We start from the raw sequence: 24,377 nt of genomic DNA on the forward strand, positions 1-24,377 counted from the left end.
ATGTAAAAACCACTGACAGAGCGCCGAGAGTCCGAGCAAGAAGCCTAGTCGGCATCGCAAAATGCCAAAAGCGAAAATGATGGATCAGAAGACAACAAAATACCTTGTCCTGGGTCTAATTGGAGATATCGCAAAACTCGGAGAGCTGCGGAGAAGTGTGAAGGACATAGTCTTTGCATAAATTGATTGAGTTTCAAAACTGGAAAAGCCAAATCTGGGCGAGTATGTGTCAAGTAGTTTAATTTCCCAATTAAATGTCTAAATATTGTAGGATCATCCAATAAAACATCTGAATCTGCTTGTAATTTAATTGTTGGGTCAAGTGGAGAACAGACTTTAGGAATGTGGTCGCAATCGAATTCCTCGAGTAAATCCAAGGTAAATTTCCGTTGGCTTACTATGAAACCTTGTTTTTCTCGCATAATTTCCATACCTAGGAAATAATTAATTTCACCCAAGTCTTTAACTTTAAATTCTGAATCGAGGAATTGCTTAATGTTAGTGATCTCTGCAATGTCATTTCCTGTCAATAAACTGTCATCAACGTATACTGCCAATATAGAAATAAGATCCCCAGACCTTTTGAAAAATAGAGAATAATCGTTCAATGAATAAGTGTATCCTTTATAACTAAGTGCACCAGTAAGCCGAGCATACCACTGTCGGGAAGCTTGCTTTAGACCATACAAAGATTTCTTGAGAAGACACACATGATTAGGCGTAGGAGGAGTTAATACTGCCAGGAATTTCATGAATACTTCTTCATCTAAAGTCCCATGCAAAAATGCATTGTTCACATCCAGTTGTGAGACACACCAACTCTTCTTTACTGCTACTGCCAACAAACACCTGATTGTGGTCATCTTCATAACAGGTGAAAAAGTTTCATTGTAATCTATGCCATGTTTTTGCATATTCCTTCTCACAACCAACCTAGCTTTTAGTCTTTCTATAGAGCCATCTGAATTGTGCTTGATCTTGTAAACCCACTTACAAGGTAAAGCTTTCTTGCCCTTAGGTAGTATGACAGCGTCCCACGTCTGATTAAGGTGAAGAGCTTGTATCTCTACATCCATAGCTGCTTGCCATCCTGGATGCAAATTTGCTTGAGAGTAACTTTGAGGTTCAAAAATTAGACTAAGAGATTCCAACATGTGTTTATTGTTGAGGGACAAGGCATTAAAGGAAAAAGCTGTAACAGTGCTAGGATAGACAAAACAGGAATTTGTAAGGTTAGTGAGGAGAACAGTGTTACATATGAAGTCATTTAAGTAGGTAGGTCTATGTGAAATCCTTTTTGTTCTTCTGGTAGGAGGAATAGGTTCTTGTGGAGGATAATGTTCTTGTGGAGGAATTGGAACAACAGTGACTTGTGGAGGAAATATATTTGGAACTAAGAGGACAGGTTCTTATGGAGCAGGCTTAGCAATAGGGGGTGAGTGTATTGGAGTTTGAGGTGATGTATGAGGGTTAAGAGGCTGAGGAGAAATATGTGGTTGTTCTTGATTGTCATCATCTGAATAGAAGGTAGGGAAAGAAAAAGGAAAGGACTGATTAGATGATGAACTAGATGAGGCAAAGGGAAATTGAGTTTCATGAAAATGGACATCCCTGGAAACAAACACTTTCCTTGTTTTCAAGTCCATTACTTTGTACCCTTTCTGATGTTGTGGATAGCCCAAAAAAATACAACTAACTGCTCTAGGATCAAACTTACCCCTTCCCTGAGACAAGGGAGAGGAGTAGCATAGGCAACCAAAGGTTTTTAAAGACTGGTAAGAAGGTGTATGACCAAAAATGACTTCATAAGGTGTTTTCCCTTTTAACACACTAGATGGTAAGATATTTATCAAGAGAGTAGCTGTTAAAACACACTCTCATCAAGTGAGTAGCCATTAAAACACACTCTCCCTAAAAGGATATAGGGACTTTGGATTGAAAATATACACCTCTAGCAATTTCCAATAAGTGTCTATGTTTCCTTTCTACCACCCCATTTTGTTGTGGGGTGGCAACACAAGATCTTTGATGCAAAATTCCTTGATCATTTAAAAAAGTAGCTTCTGGTGAACCTGTCCTTAACTCCAAAAACATTATCAGACCTCATGCATTTCACCCTTTTATGAAACTGTCTTTCCACCATAGCAAGAAAACATTTGAAAAAATATCACTAGCGAATCAGGTAATAAAAAAATAAAATTAATAAGGAGACTTAAACTCAATTACCCCTAAATTACATTTAGTCCAAATTCAACTTCTTAGGTACGCCCCCGTGACCCATTTCAATTTAACTTTCATTGATCCGTTTTTATTGATAGCCTATTTGCTAAACTCGAGTATAAATAGTGATATAATTAATTTTTCGTAATTAAAAGGTATTCAAGTATCAGATGATTCCTTTAAACCCAAAATTAAAACAAAACAGACCATTCAAAACGAGTTTCACCATTGTAATCACACCCAAAAAAAAAAACAAGCATCAAACCAATATTTCAATCACCGCATCAATAAGGAGAGATCCATTAATTAAAGATGGAATAAAGATTAGAAATGGACCTCAATGCTAAACTAGCGAATCCGAAATTCAAACTTTGAACGAAACAATGCCCGACCGTAAAACGCGGATCGAAAATCTCGACCGAGACCTCAACTGACCAAAATAGCAGTCTGTTACCCTTTTTTTTTGTTTCAGATCTAAAGCCCAACACCTCAAACTCAACAATGTTCAGTTGTGAAGGAGGCGGGTTCGGTATTCGTCAGAAAAGAAAACAAAAATAGGAGACGTTGGGGTGTTCGGGTTGGGTAGTTGAGGGGTGTTTTAATGGTGTTTCTGGTGGTGGAAAAGGATGGGTTAGGGTGCTGGTTATGGTGTGGAGATATGGTGAGAGGTGGCGGGTTAGAGGTGGACGGCGTTGTAGGGTGGAGATGGTCGGTTTTAATAGTTTAGGGGTGGTGGAAAGGGTCAGATAGTGGTGAACAGATAGGATGTTGGGGGTACGGTGGTGATTAAGGTAGTGTTTGGACGGAAAATGGTGGACTATTTTTGTGTTGTATCGGTGAAGTGGGGTGGTGACGGGGGTGGTGGTCTCGGTGGTCCATCGGTCAAAAAATGAAGGACGATGATGATGATATTTTTTTGTTTAGGGTCCGTCTCTATATCTCTATCTGTTCTCTGGTGTGTATTGTGTGATATGTCTATATATATTTTCTATTTTTTGAAAATATAACAAAAAAAAAATGTGGGCCCCCCACCCCTTCTATTTTGTGTGCTATGTAACAGAAAAGATGCTCCCCATGTGATGTCTTTTTCCTTCTTTCTTTTTTTTAAGAGAAAAGACATGTGTTTAACTCCTGAACTTGGCACGAAAATTCAGTTTAGAAACTAAACTTAACTTCTATTTATTTACCCCCCTTAACAACTTACGTTTCAATTATTTTCCACCCCAAATGCTGACGTGGCAAAAAAAACAAAAAAAAAAAAAATTAAGAGAGTGAAAAACAAAAAAAAGTGGACCCGCTCATATATATATATATATATATATATATATATATATATATATATATATATATATATATATATATTATTATAAATTAAGAAATAAAATAAAGGTTATACAATTAAAAAATAAAATAAAAATAAAAACCATCTTCTTCACAATCCCCCTTCCACTCCACAACCCCACCCACCATCTTCTTCCCACTCCACAGCCCCCCCCCCCCCCCCCCCCCCAACTGCTGCTTCTTCTTCACAAATCCCTCTTTCTCTCTATATTCTCATCATTCTTTTCTTTTCTTTTCATTTTCACCATTTTTTGGTTTCCTGATTTTGATTTTCTTTCAAAAATAAAGTTATGGAAGAAATGGGTTTACTAATAATAATACTAATAATGGCCAACAATAACAACCAAAACAACCAATTTGGACGAATTTAAGTGTAAGTGGGACTAATTTGAGAAGGAGTTGGATGAAATTGGTTGGAGGAGATGATGGTGGTGGTTGTGGATGTGGGTTAAAGATGGTGGTGGTGATTTTTTTTCTTTTAAGGGCATTTCGTCCAAACTAATGATGGCCAACAATAACAATCAATTTGGACGAATTTGAGTGTAAGTGGGACTAATTTGAGAAAAAATTTGATGAAATTTGGTGGGGAGATGATGGTGGTGGTGGTGGGTCTGTTTGGTAATTTCCAGAAATTTAGGAAAAGTTAACTTTCTCAAAATATATACTCCACTGTTTTCGCTTTTGGCTTTTACACAAGGAAATAATTTATTTATTTTTAGTCTTTTATTCTTCATAGAATGATATTCGTTCATTCATGTCTTCTTTTAGACGTATTAATCAGTGTGTGATGGATGGTGCATTTCCCTTTCTTTTATATCCCAGAAGAAATGAAGAATGGTGATGATTTTTTTTTTTTGAAGGGCAGTTCGTTAAATTTGAACTGATAATAATAATGATTTTTTTTTTGCGGCGGCGGCAGCGGTGGCAGTAGCAGCAGCGTAGTGGTTGATAAAAGTAGGGTGAGGATGAGGAGAAAGAAGAAGAAAGAGAAAGAGAAAAAATAATTTAAAAATAAAAATAAAAATGAAGTGTTGGTAATTTTGACATGGCAATGATGTGGCAACGACGTGGCAATGATGTGGCATTGACGTGGCGCGAGTGTAATACACCTCACATTGTGAGAGTGGTATTATTTTTTTAGGGTGGAAAATAATTGAAATGAAAGTTGTTAAGGGGGGTATATAAATACAACTTAAGTTTAGTTGCTAAAGTGAGTTTTCGTGCCAAGTTCAAAGGTTAAATGATGTTTTTTCTCTTTTTTTAATAATATCCTCCATCATGCATTGTGTGTGCTGTGTGCATTTTCCCATAGTCATGTGTCCACTTTTTTTTATTTATTTTTTAAGAAAGCTCAAATCTAGGGAAATATCTTCCCCCTTTTTGTCCTCTTTTCCATTTTCCCCTTTTAAAACAAAAATATTTAATGACTATTTCTAGATAACAAAAAAAAAACTATCTAAAATAAATAACTAACTAACCAAAATTAAAACCCATAAAGCATTTTTTGTAACTTTTCTTTCTTTAAAACACCAAACTTGTACTCTAAAAATAGTATATATATATATATATATATATATATATATATATATATATATATATATTATTCTCGCAAATAAGCTACTAAAAATAAAAATAAACTAGAATAAATTTGACACTTCAAAAAAAAAGTAAAATTAAAAGAAATATTTAGACACTATAAGGTGACACACCCAGGGAGGGTCAAAATTACGTATCTACAGCCTGTCCCTCTTTGGTTGGGGGCCCGAAGAGTTCTCAGACAAAGACGTAGACAATGAGACAAATTTGGACCCGACCAATATTTGGAGGAAGAGAAAGGAACAAAACAAAAATGTGATCGAGCCCTGGTCTTAGACATCTTACATATCCCGGGTTATAAGGGAATCAGATCTCATGTAGTTCAAGAGGAAAGCAGGGTGACGAGACATAATGAGTTGGGGAGTCGAATGAGGTCCTGTCGAGGTTTCGGTCTGCGGCTCCTGTTATTACATAAAAATAAAAATAAAAGTTAAAAAGAAAATACAAGTACAAGATCATATCTATGCAGCTTCTCATGAATCTTGACTTGATTCTTCATGCTGGTTTCTGAACTTAAAATTGAAAGTCATCCCTATTCTCTAGGTGGGCTCCTGAACTTGAAATTGACAGACGTCCCCATTTTTCAGGCAAGCCTGACTTGCTTCCCATTCTTCAGGCGGGTCCTGACTTGCTTTCCCATTCTTCAGGTGGGTCCTGTAAATTATCAAAAACAACAACACTTACAAAATTTTTCCGTCCCAGTTTGCACCAGGAATTTTTTTTTTTTGTGAGTGTTAGCAAAATTATAAACTATATGTAAAATAATTCAATTATGAAAGTAAAATCAAATGCTCCAACTTGGAAGTGCGTGTCCTAGGGGTGAAACTAACAAAACTCTAAATGGGAAGTGCGTATTCTAGGAGTAAAGGCAAATGTCATTATCCAGGAGGGTCCTGTTGACTAAGTCCCATTTTTCACGAGAGTCCTGATAAATTAAATCCCATTTTTCAGGAGGGTCCTGATAAACTGAATCCCATTTTTCAGGAGGGTCCTAATAACTTAAATCCCATTTTTCAGGAAGTTCCTGATCAACTAAATCCTATTTTCCAGGAGGGTCCTGATAAACTAAATCCCATTTTCCAGGAGGGTCCTGATAAATTGATTCCCATTTTCCGGGGGGGGGGGGGGGGGGCTGATAAACTAAATCCCATTTTCCAGGAGGGTCCTGATAAACTAAATTCCCATTTTCCAGAAGGGTCCTGATAAATTAATTCCCATTTTCCAGGAGGGTCCTGATAACGTAAGTCCCCATTTTCCAGGAAGGTCCTGATAAATTAATTCTCATTTTCCAGGAGGGTCCCAATAAAGTAATTCCCATTTTCAAGGAGGGTCCTCATAACAAAATCCCATTTTCCAGGAGGGTCCTGATGAATTAAATCCCATTATCCAGGAGGGTCCTAATAAATTAAATCCCATTATCCAGGAGGGTCCTGATTTTGATTCTGACAATACTTGTGCCTTGCATTCTTCAGAATGTACCTACAGTTACCGAACAAAATTTCTGGCCCTGTGTCAAACAAAGAAAATTTTGTGAGTTTTAAAACTTTGTGCTTGGTTTGTGGCTTGGCTGTGAAGGCAATTGCTCTTGCACTCATCCTATTTGATTCTGCTTTTAGACAGTTATTGCTTTCTATTGACTCACTGTATTACTGACTCGAAAGTGGCTCCGAGTAACTTTAAACCAAAATAACATCTCTTGTTTAGTGATGCCCATTAATTCAAAACCCTACTTAACCTTGTATTTTCATGAATCCAGAATCTATCTACTGCAGGTAGTTGATTGAGTACGTTACTCCAACTGAATCGTGTTACCTTCATGTGCTAACCAAGATGTTTTGCTTAGTAATTGGAAAACTGGTAGCAGGTTTTGTATTCCTTTCTCACTTGTCTTGATACAGACTGACTCAAGAAAAAACATGAAATCCAAATGACGAAAAGAAGAATAAAAAGATAAATATAAAAAATAAAAATAAAAGTTAACAAAATGATGTCCTCTTCAGGAACGAAAAGAAAAAGGGAAACTTACCTGAATATGGTGGCTAGTTCCAATTATTATGACATGCATTCTGGTTTAATAAGTCTAATTTGTCCATCCGAACTATTCATAAGCTCTTACTAACCCTTTGACTTCGAAACCGAATTTCTGCACCCAAACAACTGCGTCAAAATCAAGGACCTCATTCAACTAGTGGCTCCCGAAAGGTTTTCACTAACAAGCCTCTCTCATTTTCAATTCTCCCAACTCACCATTGCCTTACAGTGCCCGTGAGGGTTTCACCAATAAGACTCTCTCATTTTCAATTCTCTCAACTCACCATCGCCTTATGGTGCCCGTGAGGGTTTTCACAAATAAGACTCTCTCATTTTCAATTCTCTCAACTCACCATCGCCTTACGGTGCCCGTGAGGGTTTTCACCAGTAAGACTCTCTCATTTTCATTTTTTCTTCCACTTTCCTTATGCTAATGCAACAGGTGATGCTAGTGATGCAAATGTCTTATACTCATGGCTTGCTCAGCCTTGACATTCTCAATAATTGATTTGAAGGTCTTTTCTTTGGTGGTAACGTAGCTTTTGGATAGGGTTGGAAAGAAAGGGTGGCGTGGAGGCTCGAATACAACACAAAAACTAATGAAGGTGAGACTTATAACTTTTAGAATCGACTCAAAAGGAAAAATAACTTCTGTCCCAGTTTCTTTGAAATGAGGAATTTTGGATTTTCTTTGGTTGGACCGAGCCCCAAAAAACGTATCCTGCTGAGATAAGAATTAGGTCAAACGTATTTCAAGACTCGTTTTTTTGTTTTCTGTTCTTTTCTCTTCTTCTTTTTTTGTTGTGTGATTTTTTTTTCCTTCTTTTTTTTTCTTTTCGTTGTCCTTCTCCATTTTTTTATGCTCTTTTCTGATTCTATTTTGATTCCAAAAGAGGGGTATGAAAAAAAAAAAACTAAGGCTCAATAGGGGTAGCAAAGGGTGACACAACATTTAGATAGCAAAGTGAAATGCCATCGTCATACCAATCCTTAAAAATGTCTAGTACAAAGCATGCAATTTGAGAATGAGAAATGAAAATCGTATGATATCTCTTCACAACAAATGCATTGTTGGATATTGTCCTCACTTCTCTTTCATACTTGTCTTTGCTCATTTCCTCAAATATTATTCTTCACAATTTTCCATTTTCAGTGCATTTGTCCCCTAACTAGACCGAGTTTTTAGATCTGACCAAAAAAACCGCATGCATGCCATGTCACTAGAACCAACCTGAAACAAACTGTACAGAAGAAAAACTAAACAAAATGAATTAAAATTTTGACAAAAATAAAAACTTTTTTTTTCATTAAACAAAAGGATGGAAGGGTTTGAATATTAAAACAAGCAAAGTAAAATTCAAATTACAATCCTGAATAATCCGGATAACAGAAAGAACGTCAAAACAAACTACCAATACTCCTTCCAAGTGGGGAGAGGAGTGACTTTTCCCGATTGCTGAGCTTGACACCTTAGCCACTAAGTTGTGTCTCGACCCTATTAGAAACTTCACCAATATCAAATACATTACCCTCCACAAGGGTCCCTTTGGCTGCCTCGGTCATTCCCACGAAGTATGCATTATCATGTACCGGCAAAGGATTATGTGTGACCCTTGGAGTGTCATTGTCCTGCACCACAATCAGTTTTTCTTGAATCTTTCTTTCTATTTCTCTTTTCAAAGTGCGACAATCTTCAGTACTATGCCCCTGGATATCAGAATGATATGCATATCGGACGGTGGGATCAAAACTTTTTGAATGCGGGTCAGGAGTATACCCGAGGAGAGGAGTGATCATGCCCAAATGTCTCAATTTCTAGAACAAGCTCGTATAAGACTCTCCAATTGGTGTGAAACTATCCCTTGGCCTCTGTCTCCTTCCGTACTCCTGCCTTTGTCAGGGATTATATAGTGCTTGGAAATTTTGTGGAGACGGATGAGAGTTTTGTGGTGTTAGTGCTTGCCATTGTGTGTAATTTGGTGATTGACGTTGAGGCTGAGTATATTAACGATGGCGGCCCTTCGTACTTTGACGTTGGCCAGATACAACCATTGCAACATCTTCATTGCCATCCCTCTTTATCCTAAAATTTCTTGACCCACCTTGAATTGCATGTGTGGTGGATTTAAGGGTAGCAAAACTCACAATACGTCCTATTCTAATCCCATCTTCTATCATCTCCCCCATTTTGATGGCTTCAACAAATGATTTGCCCAAGGCAGGAAGCATGTGCTGATAATATTCTTTATCTTGAGCTTGGATAAAAGTCTCTAAAACCTTGCCTTCTGCCTTTGGAGGCCTTACTCTAGCAGCCTGCTCTGTCCACCTAATGGGGAACTCCCTGAAACGTTTTGTAGATTTCTTTTGCAACTTGATCATGGATATTTTATTTGGAGAAATATCCAAGTTATACTGAAATTGTTGCACAAACTCTTGAGCCATATCATCCCAAGTATGCCATTTAATGATATCCTGATCGGTACACCAATCCGAGGCTATTCCTGTTAAACTCTCACTAAAGTAGGCCATAAGCATTTTGTCCTTACCTCCAGCTCCTCTTAATTGATTGCAATACCTCTTCAAGTGGGCCAAAGGATCACCATGCCTATCAAACTTGTCAAACTGTGGAGTCTTAAAACCGAGGGGCAAGTGAACATTAAGAACCCTGCATAAGTCTTTGTATGAAACACTCTTATGACCATCTTGACCTTGCAAGTTTCTTATAGATTGCTCCAAACTTTTCATTTTTCTAGTCATTTCCTCATCTTCCGCGGTACTAGTAAGATTTTCATTGTTAACGGGAGGCTCAAAGGGAAGGTACGGATCAAAGACTTTGAAAGTCGGTTATGAAGTATGGGGCTGAGTATCAGGGGTTTTAAACATGGGCTCACTGTTAGATGGATCACCTGACACAGTAAGCGAAACTTGGGTTGAGGTTGGCATAGTAGGGGAAATGTTTGGGAAGTCAGGAGGTGGTGGAGGTTGTGCCTGACCAGTTGTCCAAGCCCGATACATGTTTGCCATGTGTCGTTTTAGCATTCTTACTTCTTCAGCTAACCCCGAATTTTGGCTAACCAACTGTGGTTGAGCACTTGCATCAACCAACACAGTGTCCTCATTGGTTTCCATTCCCATTTTGGTTTTTGACCTTGTGTTATAAGGATGAGTTGCCAGCTTTAAAACCACAAACCAACCACCTTTTCAAACATCATGAATGAAAGACAAGTGGGTTAGGATATTTTATGCCATATTCAGAATTATCAATTCTAGAATGATTCTAAGGGTAACAATGTCATTTTGGCATCATCCTAATTCCCGCTTGATTTGGCCTTCCTCTCTTTCATTTTTCATTTCCACACCTCTCGGTTCACTCGTTCTCTTTCGTCTTTTTTTTTTGAATAAGGATCACCGAACCCAATATGGACTGCCTACATATTGTCGCCCCGAGTGACGGGAATCAGGTGTGCGTAGTTCGTGCCGATTAGACTGTTAAGGACACTTTGAAAAACGGACCCTTGACTCGAAAAGAACAACTATTTCTCTTCTTCTTCTTTTTTTCCTTTTTTCAAAAACATGGAATAAAACAAAAATAAAAATCTTTTTGGGGTTTTTAACTACGACATGTACCAAAGAGACTAAAACCAAACAACACTTGAGAAATAACGAAAGTAAAATCTTTTTGGAATTTTATTTTTTGAACAAGATGCATAGAAATAAGAAAATCTCTCCTTTTTTTTTCTTTTCTTTTTCTAATAAATGAAAGAAAGGGAAAAATCTCTTCTTCTTTTTTTCTTTTCTAAAAGACACTAAAATTCCTAAAGCTATGAAATTTCATCTCAACATCCACTTACTACTTTCAAGTCTTCTCATTTTCTCATTTTTCTTTTCAAACACTTCTCACCAAATCAGTCCGCTACATGACCTTTTTACCCTCAAAATGCAACAAGTAGCACATAGGGATGATTAATGCCTTTTTGGGCTGCCATCCCAGTTTGACATTATTTTGGGGTAAGTCTCCTACAAAGGAACACGATACCAAGGATCGGGTCCTGCTTGGTCCAAATGACATGATGCAAATAGTAGTGTCCTAAAGGCTGACCTAAGTTGGGGCTTACTAGCAAAGGCTGTTCGAGGAGGCACGTGGTCGATAACGGCTGCTTTTCTTTTCGCCTACTCCACACTTAAAAGGCCCCCTCCCTAAAAATTTGGATGACTCTCGAAAAGGTCGTGTATGCTTACAACGTACTCCGAAACTTGTTGCAGAAAGAATTGGGGGGTTATGCAAATGATGCCAGATATAAAGCGGTAACAAGTAATGAAACGCGGTAAACAAATACACTCAAGCAACTAGCAAATAAGGCCAAATGATTAACCAAACAAAGTGTTCACCCGAGATTTTCTAACTAAGCCAATACGAGTCATTTCGAAAAGCTCAAATTCTAAAGGTCCCTAGTGGAGTCGTCGGAGCTGTAGCATCCCTTTTTTCCCACAAAAATGATTATATATGTTAAGTTCAAAAGGGTTTTCAAATCAAAAGTGATGAATTTTGTGCTTCGAAAAGGGATTTCATTTAGAGAAAAAGAGTCGCCACCTGATATTGAGTTTTGGTGTGCCAAGTCACCGTAAAATCAATATCCCTTTAAAAACAAGTTTGACTCTAAAAACTGATCAGCGACAGAGATTCCGGTTAAGAAATTATGTTGACCGAGGGGAAGGTGTGAGGCATCCCTCGAGTCCCGTGATTTTAGCACGGTCACTTTAATTAATTCGTATTGGCTTAAATAGAGACTCAATAAGGTAATCTCAAACAACAAAAAAGCACGCGCACAAAAGAGCTCAAAAAAATAAAGTCTAAATTATTATAACTCGAAATAAAAGAAAAATGCAAGAAAATAAACCTATACTATCCTATGCTAAACTATTCTAAGCTACCCTCGACATTACGGGGTCTTCTCCACGAACAGCCTCGATTTTTACATTAATTTCTTTCGGGCCATCCCACCTGAGAATGAATACATAGCATCAAAAAACGAGTAAAAGGCACACAAACAATCAAAAGGCCTAAAGCTTTCCTACCCAAAATGTTCAACGACGAAAAATATCACTAGCGAATCAGGTAATCAAAAATTGAAATTAATAACGAGACTTAAACTCAATTTAGGATTGCGCGGGCACCTACCATTACCACCTCGGTAGGCGAACCCTCAACCAAAATAAAACATTTCCAAGTAAAGAACGAAATTCATTGCTTCAAGATATAATATAATTAACAGCGAAAATCAAACCAATATATTCAAACAAATTAGCGGAAGTGATTACAACAATTAAATATATACAAGACTCATTTCCTTCCCCATGACCTGGTCTAGACTAGTACAAGAGCGACTAATATGAAACTGGAATACAATAATAACTCTAAGACCATCCCGGAATGAAGTGGATGAAGGCCTTCGAGATAGGCACCGTGCATATTCCGAACACTTCAACAATCAATAACCTGAAAAACTCTACACCCCAAAAGGGATGTAGCAAGAGTAGTATCAATACAACACTAGTACTGGTAAGCATCATAGGCCGACAATGGTAAGAAGAACATATCAGTAAAAGAGTTCACAAATAAGCACGGTAAGTAAAACTAGGTCATCAACGCACATTACCTACCGCTCGTCACAACAACAGGATTCTTATTCCCACTAACACTTCCCTAGTAATCCGTTTACCTAACTTACATTATACTCACTTTTATCTCCTTACAGTACAATAGACATTTCACACAAGTATCACAAGTTAACTACCATTATGATATTCAATCTTAGTATCGGAAGTCATTCCATCATTTTGGTATCCGTTATTCACCTAATTTTAGGAAAACAACATATACAATTAATCCAACGAACAATAGACATGGTAATCCAAGATCATGGCCTATGGTTATAGCAACTAAGCCCAACTGTGTCAAGTCTCAAATTCTCAATCTGAATTCCATACATCATAAAAACATCACAAGAATATCACAATAGAAGCCATAGTGCAATGCAATGCACTAATGTATGAAATGTATATACAATGCAATGCTGTGTACATATGTACTCCGGAAAAAAGTATCGACGTCTCGGTAGCACAATCCATGGGGGACTCGCGGAGTCCATGTACCTCACGATCCGGCAACAACCTGGATACCGCTACCTCACTATCTCGACACAAACCTCGGGAATCGCTACCATACAACCTCAATTCCGGGACAACCATTGGATATCGGTCCTCACGCCACTCTCATCCAACTGAGCCCCGGCTCATCACAGTGTTTCCTCAAGTATCATCAGTATATCAACAGTATATCATGAAGGATGAGAATGCATGGAATGTATGATTTCAATGTCAATAATCAGATCCATATCACAAGTACCAAGCATGGGCACACCAACAATATCATGCAAAAAGCTACACAATCAGCCATAATAAAATGTTATCCTCGCATCAAACCTCAACAAGTAAGATACTACAACATCATAAACAGGTTATATCAATAGTCCCCAATAACCCACACGAACAAGTCACATAACAATATTACCTCATTCTTTTTCTGCCTAACGACATTGATACATGATGAATACACTTTCTACCTATAAGATTACCACTAGACATCCGGCCTAGAATCATTCCACGTTCTTTGGCACATTTTATCCATTTCAATACCAAATAAGATTCACTAATAAATAGCATATGACATATTATACCCATCATATAGGAACTATTCATCAAGGAACATAGTATACCAAGTACCGAACAACTAATCTTCCAAGTCACATAAAATCCACCAATACTCAAGGGAAAACCAACACAAGAACCAAAGGGAATCTACAGGCCACAAGCCCGAACACACAATCGCATAAAAGTACCATCCTAATAATCCATCCCAATCTCCAATTCCTATACATGTATTCTAAGAATACATGAATATGTAAATCTAACCGGAGTCTACCAAGAAAGAAAGCTGTAACCTACCTCGAGGCCGAGCGGGTGCCACGAACATCCGTTGATCTTCAATTCATTCATCAAGCCGTAACCCGCACGAAGGAAATTGAGACAATCATGAGACCCAAGAATAGGAATCACCATTAGAGCACTTATACGAGATTTGGATTGATAAAGAAAATTGGAAATTTAGACTACCTCTAGATTTGCTAGGCCTTTATCAATAAATAATCTCTTTCCCAACTCATAATCAAAGCTAGGTGAGTTATTAATCTCCAGTCATGATTAAAGTCAACCACTTAAGCTACTAGCTAGGTAAAGTCGCCATTTTTAACTCTATCTTTTAGAAAACCCATTTTCAAGATTCATAGAAGAAACCCATTTACAAATTTAAGAAGAAGATGAGAATCTAAGTTTGTAACCATTCTAGGGTGATGAACATGAGAGATTAAATCAATATAATCCATATTAAGAACATGCTAACCATTCATCCTTCTAAGTCTAGGAATTGGTGATACCCATTTTTATTAGCTTTCTAGGTGAAGACCTTAGAAACAACTAGCTATGTGAAAGAACGGATTAGATGTCACGACCCAATTCGGGGTCGCGCCGGCACCTACCTTTCCCACCCCGGTAGGCGAACCCTCTCATTGATTTCACATCAATTAAGTAAAGGTGATTCATTTAAATCAATCGATACTTAGAAATTCAGCGGAAACTTCATAATATATTCAATGAACTCAAGATTTAATAAAAATACAATGATGTAACACATACAAACTCGATCCACTTCCCATGACCTGGTCTAGACTAGTACAAGAGCGACTAATGATTTCAGATTACCACTACATTCTAAGACTCAATCTCCGTCCCGAAATGAAATGAGAGGAGGTCTTCCAGATAAACACCGCGTATTTCCACGTATGCTTCGATCAATCACCTGAAACAAATCTACATCCCAAAAGGGGTGTAGCAAGTGCAATATCAGTACAAACCACGCGTACTGAGTAAGTATCATAGGCTGGCAATGGCTAGTAACACATATCAGTAAAAGAATTCACAGATAAACATGATAACAACCCAATCAAGTCATACAACTATCTACCACACACTGTCTATCAATACCGTTAAGCATTAATTTCACTCTAATAATTCACTAGTCAAGCTCGAACGATATCGAAACTCACATAACATTAATTCGATCGTTTTAGTCTAGTAGTCAACTCATCATTAAGACACTCGTTACCTACATCACATAGATACCAAACATATACTAATCTTACGGACGGTCTACAGGATACCTCAACAAGTTCAATCAATAAATCCAGATCCAAGTACACGTCATTGCCTAAGTAAGCATCTAATCCCGAATGTGCCAAGTCTGAATAAATCAATCTAATCCAATCATCACAAGTAAACACCAAATCATCTCAAACAAGCCATAATGCAATGCAATGCAAGAGGTATCAATGCAATGTAAGATGTATGGATGCAATGCCATGCCATGCACATGAGGTGTACACATGTACTCCGGACAGAAATATCGACGTCTCGGTAGCACAACCCAGTATGACTCGTGAAGTATGAGTGACACTCGTCTCGGATCTTTGTCAAACAGACAGACGGGACCCTGGCTAAATACTCACAGGGGGAGTCTCACCAGCACCACTCTAGGGGACCCGCGGAGTCCATGCACTAACAAATGATTCCGGGATAACATCGGAATTGGCCATGCAATAACGATGCCCGAATATAACCATCGGACATCGACCTCCTCACAGTCACTCAAAAACGTTTATCAAAATACCAGTTTCACTCAATCAACCATACCGGATCATCACCGGGTATCGGCTATGCATCGTGAATATGAGAGAATGTATGTAGTGCATATGTCAACGATTTCGGAATTGAACCTCGGACATTGTCCTTCTCACAATCACTCAAGTAAAAGAGTTTGTCAAATACCAATTTCATATAATCAACGATTCCGGAATGGATCTTCGGACATCGGCCTCTTCACAATCACTCAAGTAAAAGAGTTTATCAAAATACCAGTTTCACTCAATCAACGATACCGGATCATCACCGGGTATCGGCCATGCATCATGAATATGAGAGAATGTATGCAATGCATATGTCAACATCAACCACCAAGTTCAATGTCACAAGTACCAATAATGGGGTACGCCAACGATGTATCATATCACAATACCAACAATGGGTACGCCAACAATATATCAATATCACAATACCAACAGTGGGTATGCCAACAATGTATCTATATCACAATACCAATAGTGGGTATGCCAACAATATATCCGAACCAAGACGGATAATAGGATCTAATCTTTATCAACAACTCATGGCGTCGAGCCAACATAATAGAATTGTCAAGCACAACACAACAGGGTAGCTAGTCCCAACACACAACAGGTCAATTTACATTGTTACCACTTCCTTAAATCAGCCTATTAGCTTAGAACAAGTAATCTCACCTTGCACTCACAATCATTCATCACAACTCTTTTCAGAACTCAATCATAATCGTTAGTGTATTTTATCCTCCCATCTATCAACTAGGTTCACTAGTAATGGCATAACACAGTAATCACATATTATGGGAATTTCTCATCATTATACATAACAATAGGTTTCATCCGCTACTTCCAAGTCACATATATCCACCGATATTAACGGAAAACCATATTAAACAACCTAAGGAATCTACAGGCTACAAGCCCGAACACACAAATCACACAACAATACCATCCTAAGATTCCATCCCAAATCTCCAATTCCTATACATGCATTATCCATTCCTTCTAATACACGAATATATGAAACTAACTGGAGTTTACCGAAAGGGAAGCCATAACCTACCTGGCAGCCGAACAGGTGCCACGCACCCACACGTTACCTTTTCTTTCGAAGCGTCTCCAAATAACCAAACTATATCACATGTGAATTCCATGTAAGAAACCATGAATAATGATACCCATATTGGATACTTTCTATTCGAGTCAAATTCCAACCCTTAATTTAGGAAAAACGGGTCTCAAGGGCAAAACGAAAATTTTATGACCAAAATACCAAATTCAATACCAAAAGGGAAAATCCCATTACTTTAATCATAGGATTACTCAATTAATTCTTAAAATTATCATTTATATGAAAACCTCCAAATTTTGGTCTAAGAACCCTAACTTTGATTTAAGAATTTCAACTCTAGAATGGAAGAATATTGGTTAACAAGCCTAAATATATCATTATCCAGAATAAATATCAACACTAACATCATTAATTCACAATCTAGGAAGCCAATTCATTTTTAGAACTCTTTCATGAAAAACCCCAAATTTGGGTTGAAGAACCCTATGTTTTGCATAGAGATTTTTGGAAGAGGAAGGGTTTTACAAAACCAAAATGATGGATTAATTAATGGAAACTACTAATAATGAGATTTAAACCTTACCCATATGAATAATCTTGAGAAATAATCAAGAATCCATTCATCCCCAAGCTTCCAAGAGAGAAGGTATCCTAAATGAGGTCCAAATCCGATATAGTCTCTGTTTTTCCTCTATTTTCATGCCAATATTACCTCAAAATTCTGATTGGATGGCACCATTGGATTCCTCATGAAATTTCCTTGAATTTTGAATTTTGAATCACCTCATTTGGACTTAAAATGAGGGAGATATGAGGGTTTTTATATTGGACCCGTCATCAGTTTTTAGCGGAACCGCCGCAGCGGAAACCACTACCGTTACAGCGGTCAAACCTCTGCAGAGATCCCAAGGACACTGTATCATTACCGCCCAAGCAGTAAAGGGTCCGCTGTAGCGGTCACCAGACACCAGATGACCCGATATTTCGGTTTTTCACCTTGGAACTCCGAAAGCTTATCCGGAACCCGATTTTGACAAACCAAATATGTAGATATAGGTAAAAACGTGCCACGAACTCATTCACACACTCAAAATTCCCAACGGAGATACCTTTGACTAAGTCAACTCCCGAGCGTCCAAAAATCAACTTTCCAACCCGATTTCGATAATCATCCGAAGTTCGATTTCAACAAACGAAATATGCATCCACATGTAAAAACATGCTACGAATGCACTCGTGACCTCGGATTTTCCAACGGAGATACCATTGACTAAGTCAACTCCCAAACCTCAATAACCATTCTCAAACCAAGTCTCAAAATGCACCCGAGTGCATTGGGAGTCTAACCAGTCCCACCAATGCGTCATAAATCAGTCTATGAACCTCTCGGAATCGATGGATCTTCGAATGAAATCCGTTCACCCAAAAGTAAACTCCCAGTCAAACGATTTTCGCTTAAAGCCAAATTTTTCTAGAAAACATTCCAAAGCCCAAAACGATGCCTAGGAAGTTATGCCAAATATCTTCTCGGGTCAAAATAGTTCTAACGAGACTTAGGAACTGGTCAACGAGGGCAAAAATGGAAGAATCACTGTAACGACAAAATGGGTTGTTACATTAGAAGAAGTTACGAAGATTACCATTCCCAAGAAGATATGAATTTGAGCTCCCAAAAAGGCTTGAGGGACGGCTGAACTTTAGGGTTTTGAGAAAATGGGGTCATATCCCTAAATGAACTCTTAAATAGGGAAAATCACTATACGTCACTACTATAGCGGTCATAGAATCGCTTCGGCGGCACCGCTAAGGCGGCGTAGGAACTGCTGTGGCGGTTCCTTGACCAATTCACCTAACTGCTTCGGCGGTGAGCCCACCGCTACAACGCCACCGCTGTAGCGGCATTCTAGTCGATGTGGCGGTTCCACTGGGCTTGGTGGCCCAACTTCAATACTCTCACGCAACACGCACGACGGTTCGATCAAGTTAGCGATTTCCAGAAGTATGACTGCGTCGAAGACATTTTTAAAGAGCCGAAGTTGCGAATTTTCTCGAAATTCATAGTATCGACGAAACGGATAATTACACAATTACCCCTAAATTACATTTAGTCCAAATTCAACTTCTTAGGTACGCCCCCTTGACCCATTTCAATTTAACTTTCATTGATCCGTTTTTATTAATAGCCTATTTGCTAAACTCGAGTATACATAGTGATATACTTAATTTTTCGTAATTAAAATGTATTCAAGTATCAAATGATTCCTTTAAACCCAAAATTAAAACAAAACAAACCATTCAAAACGAGTTTCACCATTGTAATCACACCCAAAAAAAAAAACATCAAACCAATATTTCAATCACCGCATCAATAAGGAGAGATCCATTAATTAAAGATGGAATAAAGATTAGAAATGGACCTTAATGCTAAACCAGCAAATCTGAAATTCAAACTTCGAACGAAACAATGCCCAACCGGAAAACACGGATCAAAATTCTCGACCGAGACCTCAACTGACCAAAACAGTAGTCTGTTACCCTTTTTTTTCGTTTCAGATCTAAAGCCCAACACGTCAAACTCAATAATTTTCAGTTGTGAAGGAGGCGGGTTCGATATTAATCGGAAAAAAAAAACAAAAATAGGGGACGTTGGCGTGTTCGAGTCGGGTGTTTGAGAGGTGATTTAATGTTGTTTCTGGTGGTGGAAAAGAATGGGTTACGATGTTGGTTATGGTGTGGAGATGTGGTGAGAGATGGCAGGTTAGAGGTGGACGGCGGTATGGGGTGGAGATGGTCGATTTTAATGGTTTAGGGGTGGTGGAATTGGTCAGATAGTGGTGAACAGGTGGGTTGTTGGGGATACAGTGGTGATTTTGGAAGTGCGTTTTGGGGGGTGTGTGAGGGTGGCGTTAATGGAAGTGATTAAGGGTAGTGTTTGGATGGAAAATGATGGACTGTTTTTGTGTTGTAACGGTGAGGGGTGGTGGTCTCGGTGGTCCGACGGTCAAAAAATGAAGGACGATGATGATGATATTTTTTGTTTGGGGTCCGTCTCTATCTCTCTATTTGTTCTCTGGTGAGTATTGTGTGATATGTGTACATATATATTCTATTTTTTGAAAACAAAACAAAACAAAAAATAAAAATGTGGGCCCCCCTACCCCTTCTATCTTGTGTGTGCTATGTAACCGAAAAGATGCTCCCCATTAGGGGTGTTCATGGTCCGGTTTGACTCGGTTTATGGTTAAAACCAAACCAAACCAATTAAGGCTTTTTAATATTCAAACCAAACCAAACCAGTGTAGTATAAATTCTATCGGTTTCGGTTTTGTCGATTTTATCGGTTCGGTTCGGTTTTTACGGGTTGTAATAATATATTTTATAATGGCCTGTACATTTGCTTCTTCAGGCACCATCTTATGAAGGGATGTAATTATTCCTCCATCATAATTCTTGCCTTTAATTTCAGACATGGATTCGGGGAAATATACCCACGCCAAAAGAACAGGGTGGAGATGGAGGTTTGTCCCGATGTTCTTGTTCTGCAGTCCATTGGAAAGCAGTAAGGGAGGTGTGAAGAGAGATCCACAGGAAGAAATCATGGTTGGAGCTTCAATATGTAGCTTCTTAGTAATCTGCTTGCTTTCAGTAGTAGCAATTACCCCCAAAGCATCTTTTTCTCATCTTCCCATCCATGTTGTCTTCCAGTATGAACCTTTCTGCAGTGCATCCAATCAAAATAACGGCGCCTGCATTAATAGCATCAACTAGCCAAGTGGAATCAGTCTCTTTCTTGTCTCCTGTTTTACAACCATAACCACAAGAACCACAATAATGATTCTCTGAACAATTTCTTGGTATTTTCTCCACTTTCAAACCAAGATTTTCGCACCCTTTTCGTAATACATGGTTCTGAAATCCTTCCCCGGAGCAATTCTCTGTTACACCAATCCGTTTGCATACTGCATCCATAGCAGACTAATATTCAGAAGTTCCAAACCATGAAATCTTGTGATTCACAGACTAGTCACTGAGAACATCATTTGGAGTTTTAATAGATGCAGACTAGTTTACAGCAGATCCACCACCAACTGTTTTTCCAGCCAAAACCATTACTTTTCCATCAAGAGTACCAAGCATTGCACCTGACTCATATAGTTCATTCAATGAAGGACCTTTAAGACCAGAATAATCTTCTGGTACAAACTACGAGTAGTACAACCTCCACAGCAACAAAATTAAGAAGGCTAGCCCATAAAAGGTTAATTATATACATTACTTTTTCATTAATCAAGTTGAGCAAAATAACAAGGTCTTTAAACAGTCCTCCGAATGGTCAACACAAAAGAACCATATACCCAACTGTCACCAGAGAAAGATCACTTAATTGCTTGCATAAAAGTGTGATTAAATACAAAAAACAAGTCAATAGCATAATCCAAAAGTACTTCTGGTGAAGTAGCAGCAAAAACCTGAAAATTAACTACTAAAGAGCAAAACAGTTGCACTACGAATTTCAATTGCAACATCCAAACTAATCAATGCTCAAGGTTGTGCCAGCATATTCTGAAAAAAGAAAGAATTTTTTTTTAACAAAGTAGGCGTTAAAACCTTTTAAAACATAAAAGACATATTCATAAAGAGTTAAATGTGTAAATTTACCTTTTTCAACTATCTCAAGTTTCTGAATTTCTTCTAAACGATCTTCAAGCTTGCATTCTTTGGAAGTTGATCTTAACCATTGTTGAGTGCAAATAAGAGCTTCTACTGTCTTTGGAGATAAAGAACTTCGATACGAGTCAAGAATCCGACCACCGGTGCTAAAAGCTGATTCAGAAGCAACAGTAGAAATAGGAATAGAAAGAACATCTCTTGCCATCTTAGAAATAATTGGATATCTAGCCGAAGAAACTTTCCACCAAGCCAAAATATCTAACTCTTTGGTCTTTTCCAAATCATCTACCAAGTACTTCTCAAGTTCTGATTTATTTTCAGTATTGTCTTCATCTGCCAAATATTTCTCCCATTGTGATTGCCACATCTCATCACTATGCATGGTATCAATTTCATCATTCAAGCTTGTTTCACCACCAATTTTATCAGTATGAGTCCCACAAAAAGAACTCATGTAGTAATCATACAAGCGACTCAAAGTATCCATCACTTTTTTTGATTTTTCGGCTCCCACCAAACAACCATAAGAGTTTTTAAACAGATATTCCACATATTTCAACTTGTATCGAGGATCCAAAACAACAGCAATGAATAATAACTTGTTCATACTTTCAAAAGTACCCTGTATTTGTTAAATTTAAGCTCCATTTTTTTAGCCATGCCACTCAAAATAGAATTTCACTACGAACATATTTGCAAATTATCTTTTGAAGATTAAAGATATCATGGAAGAAAGAATTGGAAGTAACATATAAAGTTCCTGAGAATTTCAAAGTTACCTGGTAGAAAATCTCAAGGAACTTAATGAAAACTTTAACATTCTTCCAATCATCTATCGATGGATGCCCTCCCACATTATTTGTTTCTAAACAATACTTGAGGTACTTGTGATCATCATCATACATTCTTGAAAATGCCTTTTCAAATTTTACAGCTGTATCTAGCATCATATATGTGGAGTTCTACCTAGTCTCAATATCTAAAGTCAAAAGACCATGAGTGTCAATCTTAACCTTCTCGACAAACGACTTAAAGGAATCAAACCTTCCAGCTGAGGACTTAACATATTTGATAGCATTTCTTACGCGAGAAATAGACTCATTTTGTTCATCGATTCCTTCTTTCACGATAAAATTTAGAATATGAGCATTACATCTAACATGTAATAACTCATTTCCTACGATGTCTCCTTTCCAATCCTCAATTCTTCTCTTCAAGTGTTTAATTGCAAAATCATTAGCAGTTGAATTATCTAAGGTCACTATGAATATGTTCTCAATTTCCCAATCAAATAAGCACGCCTCAATCCCCTTAGCAATTGTCTCACCCTTATGATCTGATGTTTGGAAAAAGTTGAGAATTTTCTTTTTCAGATTCCACTCATCATCGATCCAATGGGCAGTGACAACCATATAAGTTAGATTTTGAAGTAATGTCCACGTATCACTAGTAACACATACACGTTGATTATGAATAAGCTTTTTAAGCTTTTCTTTCTCCTCTTGATATATTTTCAAACATTGTCTAGCAACAGTCAAGCGAGAAGGTAATTGAAAATTAGGCAAAGCAACTGCCATTAATCTCCTAAAACCTTCCCCTTCAACAACTTTAAAAGGTTGTTCGTCAATAATGACAAACTCAGCGATGGCTCTCCTAATCTCATTGACGTTAATCACGACCTTTTCTACAGTACATGTACTATATGCTTGTTCCCCTTTTTTAACTACCTTGATTCTTGATTGATTTCTGTCAATAATTCTAAGAGGGGAATTAGGACAAACCTCATTTAAATGTCTCCATAGCGTTGAGGTCCCATTCGTACTTTCAGAAGCAAAGTTACTAATACAGTAGTTACATTTCGCCCTTTTCTTACCCCATTTATCAAGATATTCAGAATAGTGTTTCCAAACGCCGGATGTTCTCCTGTCACTACTCACAGGGCTACGATCAGGGTCGCAAAGAGTTGTTTGTTTCCGCTTTTTAGCATGATTGGGAGTAATATCACGAGTTTTATCACCGTCAAGCTCAGGTTCCAGCAAAGTAGTTGGAGATACTTTGTTGGTTACCTCCACTGGCTCCACCTCTTTTTGAGTAGTTGTAGTTTCCATCTGAAAAAAAGTATCTGAAAATCTAAATAAATAGAGAAATCCAAAATCATTAGATAAAAACTAAATCAACAGAAAAAACCTAAATCAGTGGAGAAAAATCTAAAATAACAGAGAAATAAAATAAAAAACACATACAAGATGAAAGACTAGAGAAGCAATTCATTCAAGTAAACCTTCAAAGACACAAAAATAATTACACAAACAAAAAGTAGGGAATATACAAAAAGTAACCAAAAAAGAAAAGGGAAGAAAAAGTTACAAACTTACAGGGATTAAAGCTTCTTGTACTTAATTGTTATTGTGAGAGCAGAATAGAGGTCTACAGGGTTTGGGAGGAAATAAGAGGGAACTGAAAATCTAACGAGGGAAAAAATTATTTATGTTAACTATTCAATAAGCGTTTTTTATTTTACTTTAAACGTAAATGGGCTTGGGGAACATGGGCTAGACTTTTTTCTTCGAATGGTCCTAAATTATGAAGAAGTTAAAAAATAGATAAAGTTTAATTAACATATATAAATATATATATATATAATATTTTAAATA

At 37.7% G+C, this 24,377-nt stretch overlaps 1 long non-coding RNA gene across 1 annotated transcript; it reads right to left on the reverse strand.

The window, feature by feature from the left end:
- Positions 1 to 23,002: 23,002 nt before the first annotated feature.
- Positions 23,003 to 24,177, reverse strand: LOC132623966 (uncharacterized). Its single transcript, XR_009576492.1, has 3 exons — positions 24,099 to 24,177; positions 23,597 to 23,831; positions 23,003 to 23,059 (listed from the first exon to the last, which is right to left on the reverse strand). It is a non-coding gene; the product is annotated as an uncharacterized LOC132623966 (long non-coding RNA).
- Positions 24,178 to 24,377: the final 200 nt, after the last annotated feature.

The sequence above is a fragment of the Lycium barbarum genome, chromosome 12, assembly GCF_019175385.1.
Source record: "Lycium barbarum isolate Lr01 chromosome 12, ASM1917538v2, whole genome shotgun sequence".
NCBI lineage: Eukaryota > Viridiplantae > Streptophyta > Magnoliopsida > Solanales > Solanaceae > Lycium > Lycium barbarum.